This window comes from Megalobrama amblycephala, linkage group LG1 (genome assembly GCF_018812025.1).
Source record: "Megalobrama amblycephala isolate DHTTF-2021 linkage group LG1, ASM1881202v1, whole genome shotgun sequence".
NCBI lineage: Eukaryota > Metazoa > Chordata > Actinopteri > Cypriniformes > Xenocyprididae > Megalobrama > Megalobrama amblycephala.
In genome coordinates, this window is record NC_063044.1 from 12,411,372 (window position 1) to 12,417,963 (window position 6,592).

Below are 6,592 nucleotides of genomic sequence, written 5' to 3' on the forward strand. Positions count from 1 at the left end.
AATGAGATTTTGGTGATATTTTGACTACTCAAATAGGAAATTTCCCCAGTTTCCATTTCAGAAATCTGGTCACCTAATTCAAAACTAGTTATCTGCATGATTCCTGCTGCCTTTAGGGTCAGTGATGTTTAATTTAAATTACATGTAAAATAAAGACATGTTATGTTACATTGTGATGTAATGGTGTTTTCTGGAAGGGACTAAAGAACAAAGTAGTTAGATTATATAGGCTAACAGCTTCAGATCGTGTTTTAGTGTTGGTAACATGTCCCACATTGTCTTACACCAACTTAGTAATCGTCCCACATTTGGTTTGTTTGATGGTGGTCACCCTATTCATTACAGTTAGATAAAGAATCACAATGTTACATTAAATTGTAAATAAACTCATTTAACATCGCTTGTAAAACTATTAAAAATCATTAAAACTATTTCTGTTGATTAAAACAGATTAAATTCTTAAAACGAACCTTTCTTCAGCAGAATCACAGCAGATGCAGGAGCTCGGCGCAGTCTTATGACGTCATGTCTTCACTCCAAAATAAAAGTCCTGTTCACACGCTGCATCGTCTACAGTCACAGAAGTGCATAAAAATACAACAATTTTACCAGGTAATCTTTGTAGTAAAATTACTGACACTGATAACATAATACAAGACAGCTGGTTGCAATGAAGTGATAATGAGTCCGGGAAGTGTGTTATGGGTAATGAAGTTCTGACAGGTGACAAACAAGGGGTGAGAAACAGTCAGGGTTGGAGTGGATCATGACAGAAAGACCACAATTGACTCCCTCATAGACTGCTAATTACCCATTCATTGCTTCGTCCAATCCGTTGCTCATCTACTTGGCATTCAGTTTTGTTAACATCCATTTGTGTTGTAGTTTGTAGTTTCTGTTTGATTATTGATTCAATTTTCTTAGTAGTTTACTCATTTTTCCTTAGTAGTTTAGTCATTTTCCTTCGTAGTATTTAGTGAGTGTGATATTTTACTCTTGTATATCTTTTTGTTAATGAATTAATTTTATTGCAAACTGTGTCATTCTTGTGTTGATAATCAGAGGCTCTACAAGCTCGCCCCAAATCTCACTAAATCCTTCAGATTGGTCAGATGATAAACTTCCTTCAATTTATATAATATTAATTCAGTTAACAATCTTTCATGATTGTTCTTTATTGTCAAGGTGAGCATCCTGACTGGTGCCCCGAAATATTGGAAGGAATCATCTGACTCAATATTAATATTAATACAAAATATTAATATTAATATTTAAGACCAAAAATCACTACATTTGTGGTGCCCTCATGTGAGGCTAATCCAAAATCACTACAATGCTCACGGAGAGTTTCAGAGAGCCAGGGGGCAGAGGGGTGGTCTGGTTAAAAGGGGGCAGAAGTCATCTAAGCAAGATGTTAGAGTGGTGCAGAGAGTGTCAGTAGCAGTGTTAGTGTCCAATGATGAGAATTGGTTAGGGGGAGGAAGTGTGGATGAGACCGAAGAGGATAGGTGGGATGGTGAGAGGGAGCGTAGGTTTCGCCGAAAAGTAACATGTGGTTGTTGAGTTGGGGGTCAGGTTGAGTGTGAAAGTAATGAGAAAGTGGTCTGAGGTGTGTAGTGGAGTAACCAGTGTATTGTCGGTGGAGCCACAGCGTGTGTAGATGAGGTCCAATTGGTAGGTAGCCACTCGCTTGAGATCAAATGAGGCAAGCAGAGTGTGGAAGTCTGCATCACCAACCTTAAATTATTATGAATAGATCTCCCTTTAAGAAAGCCTGATTGTGATTCGTTAATAAAATTATTAATGCCCACTTTTAATCTATTAACATATATATGTGTGAAAATTTTATAGTCATTATTAAGCAATGTAATTGGACGAAAATTATCCATATATCTCATATCTTTATCTGGTTTAGGGATTAATGTAATCAGACCTTGATTCATAGTGGGGCCAAAGAAACCGTCTTCAATGGATTCAACAAAAGCATTATATAATAATATTCTGATATCATTTCAAAAGAATTTGTAAAAATTAGCTGTGAGGCCATCAGGGCCAGGAGATTTGTTTAATTTAAGGTTTTGAACCGCTGAGTCAAGTTCTTCAATATGCAAGTCGGCATCACAACAATCCCTCCAATCATTGTCAGTGCGTGGAATAAAGTTTATAATTTCACCGAAGAAATCGTTACTCTCGTTTGGAGAGAAGTTGGAAGAATACAAGTCACTGTAGAATTGATAGATTTCCTTACTTTTTAGAGTAGGATCTGTGCATTCAGTGCCATTAATCATTAGTGAAAGGACTGAGTTACTTGATTGCCTTCTTTTTTCTAATCTGCAGAAGTAATAAGTACTTTTTTCACCCTCTTCTATCCACTTGGCCTTATATGTATACTTGGCGTATATATACTTGGCGTATATATGCACCTTTAGCTTTCTTAATGTAAAGATTGTTCAGTTCTAATTGTAGAGAGACCATTTTGCTTTTCCCAGTATCACTCAAAACACTTTCACTACAACATTTATTAATCTCATTAATAATATTATGTTCCTGTTGTCTCCTTACTTTGGCAAGTATTTTACTGTAATTAATAGATAAATTACGAATTTTAAATTTGAGGAACTCCCATCTGGCTTTATTAGAATTAAAACTATTACTGTTCTTAATTTCCAGAATTAAGAATTAACTTTATTACAAAATCTCTCATTATTAAGTAAATCAGAATTAAACTTCCAATATCCCTTAATCTTTGAAGTGTTATGATTTGGTTTGAATAATAGTGAAATAGCACAATGGTCTGTCAAAGGTGCTGCTGAAATAGCGCAGTCTTTAACAAATAACTGTAAATTATCTGAAATAAGCCAATAGTCAATTCTTGATTTGCTGGAGGCATTGGGTTTTGACCAAGAGAACTGCCTGAGATTAGGATTGAGATATCTCCAGATATCTATCAGTTTAAGACTAATGCAAAAGTGGGAAACCAAAGGATTTGGTCGAGAAGAAGTGCTTTTGGGTGGATGTCTATCATGTGTCTCATCTGGTACAACATTAAAATCTCCACCTACAACCATATTATCTGTAGGGTAGATCCTTTTTAAATCAGAGATTACAGAAGAGACCTCTTGAAATAAATTTTGATTCAGTTTAACATTATTGTGGCCATAAACATTAACCAAAATGAAAAAAATATGTTCAATGTCTAAGACAACCGTTAACCAATGTCCAGATCTGGAAGAGACTATTTTCCCTGGACAGTTGTTAAATAAAATTGCAGTACCTTCTGAGTGGGAGGAACCATGGCTAAACAACATCTTATCTCCCCACTGACTAGACCAAAAAGAAGTATCCGTTATAACAGAGTGCGTTTCTTGTAAAAAAAAATACAGTGAGAACCATTATTTTTACAAAATAAGAACATTGCTTTTCTTTTAACCTTACTTTGAATGCCCCTAACATTCAATGACATCTTTGTGTGCTGTCGTTAATCCCAGAAGGGATTTGCTCATCTCTAGGCACTTATCTTTGCACTCTTTAATTTCAGCGGCATTGAACTCGACAGCCTTGGAAATCTCTGCGATCATGACACTGTTCTTTCGCATTTGGTTCGCCATTTCCTCTAGTTTTCCATCTTGTGAGTCAAAGCGAGCCGTCAGTGAAGTTATTGCTTGCAGAAGAGTTGCATTAGTGATTTCTTCATCGTGAGGTCTTGATTTTTTCAAGGCGTTTGCTTTGATAGGGGTGGAGTGTGACGAGTCACGACATTTATCTGTTTGAGCGGATTGTACATCCATTGAAGAAGAATCAACTCTACATTTGTATTATCAGTGTCCATTCTCTAAGTCCTTTTGGTCAGAAGTTACCATGTAAGTTTTCTTCTGCTGTAACAAACTGGTACAAATGACTGAATCTGTCATTTCCTTGTCTGATTTTCATTCTAAGGATGTTATACTTGATTGCACTGTTTTACTGCTTTGTCTTCTGGGTAAATTTCATCTTCACAAAGCCAGAATTATCCATATTTAGTTTTTACTTTAAGAAAATGTCAAAACATTTCAAATCAAAGGTGTCGGAAATGTTTAACATCCTTGAATTTGTTGTAAAGAACCTTTAAATTTATAATTTACATTGACGAAATGTAATACTGTGTTGATTTAATTATTATAATCTTTTGTGATGTCTGTATGTCCCCTATTTTATTGCATTTTTTTTTATATATGTATACTTAATGTACAAAAAGAAAATTGTGTTTCAATTTAGATGGACACATGAATTAACTCATGTACAACCTTTTTAACATGTTTCTTTTTATATTAATACAAAGATTATCTGGTAAAACAGTTTCTATGCACTTATGTGATTTTAGACAATGCTGTGTGCGAACAGGACTTTTATTTTGGAGTGACGACATGACGTCATAAGACTGCGCCGCGCTCCTGCATCTGCTGAAGAAAGGTTTGTTTTAAGAATTTAAGCTTTTTTAATCGATAGAAACAATTCAATAAATTATATATTTGTTGGGTTTTTTTACGATGTAAAATTAGTTAATTTACTATTAATGTATTTATCTAACTGTAATGAAGGATATTTGTGTGAGTAAAGCTCATCCACTGATGAGAAACAGTAAACCTGCGTCTCATTTCTCTCTCTATGGGGCGGTTTCTCGTACAGAGATTAAGCCTAGTCCTAGAATAAAATGGTCCTTTAAACCAGATTAACACAAATCTGCTTCTTTGTCATGGTTTAAATTTACCCAAGTGACTGAATTGAGGCTTAAATTATACCTACCAGGAAGAGGTTTAACTTCAGACTATTATTGTGTTTCAAAGAAGACGCATGTATTACTTGAGATGTATATCAATATTGAAATACACTGTATATGTGTGTATATATATATATATATATATATATATATATATATACAGTACAGTCCAAAAGTTTGGAACCACTAAGATTTTTAATGTTTTTAAAAGAAGTTTCGTCTGCTCACCAAGGCTACATTTATTTAATTAAAAATACAGTAAAAAACAGTAATATTGTGAAATATTATTACAATTTAAAATAACTGTGTACTATTTAAATATATTTGACAAAGTAATTTATTCCTGTGATGCAAAGCTGAATTTTCAGCATCGTTACTCCAGTCTTCAGTGTCACATGATCCTTCAGAAATCATTCTAATATGCTGATTTGCTGCTCAATAAACATTTATGATTATTTTCAATGTTGAAAACAGTTGTGTACTTTTTTTTTCAGGATTCCTTGATGAATAGAAAGTTCAAAAGAACAGCATTTATCTGAAATACAAAGCTTCTGTAGCATTATACACTACCGTTCAAAAGTTTGGGGTCAGTAAGAATTTTTATTTTTATTTTTTTGAAAAGAATTTAAAGAAATGAATACTTTTATTCAGCAAGGATGCATTAAATCGATCAAAAGTGGCAGTAAAGACATTTATAATGTTACAAAAGATTATATTTCAGATAAACACTGTTCTTTTGAACTTTCTGTTCATCAAATAATCCTGAAAAAAAATATTGTACACAAATATTTTGTACAATTGTAAACAATAAATGTTTCTTGAGCAGCAGAACAGCATATTAGAATGATTTCTGAAGGATCATGTGACACTGAAGACTGGAGTAATGATGCTGAAAATTCAGCTTTGATCACAGGAATAAATTACTTTGTGAAATATATTCAAATAGAAAACAGTTATTTTAAATTGTAATAATATTTCACAATATTACTGTTTTTTACTGTATTTTTAATTAAATAAATGTAGCCTTGGTGAGCAGATTATATATATAATATATAAAATATATATATATATAATATATTTTTATGCTGTATTTTTATATTTTGATTTAACAGCATTGTTTCTGGTTCAAATGGTTACTAGAACTCACTTGATGTTTTCATTTTGAAATAACATGTTTCCGTCAAGTAACCCAATCAAACAGGACTTTCACTTCCCATCGTGATTTGCACCAGCTGAATTGGGAAAGTAAATGTTGAAAAAGTGTTATTTTATGCATTTTTTAGAAAGATGAGAATATGGAGAGACTTCTTACTGTTTAATGTTCTATTAAGTAAAGGTTTTTGTTATGTTAGTGTTTTTTGGAGATTAGCCTACTGTTGGTGAAGTGTTGAGCTTGTGTTTGGGTTGAGGACCTGCTAACAACAATTGTCTTTTTTATATATAATGAAGCAACAACTATGTATCAAACCAGTTTCATTTCTAGTCTGCCAACACTGATTATCACATGTGTAAATAAAATAGCTATGTTTAGTTTTTTTGCAGCAAAAAACAAAACAAAACAAAAACCTGTTTGATTGGGTTACTTGACTGAAACATGTTATTTCAAAATGATATGACATTCATATTCATATTCATATATATATATAATATATATATACTAACCCTAACCCTAACCCTAATGATGGAGAAACTGAACTTTTCAACTCCGAGTCAATTGAATCAAACACTTTGAGAAATGATTCAGTGAATCACGACTCGTGCTGCTCAAACAGTGAACATGAACAACAACAACAAACACTAACAAACTAACTAATCATGTTTTCATCAAAGAGTAAT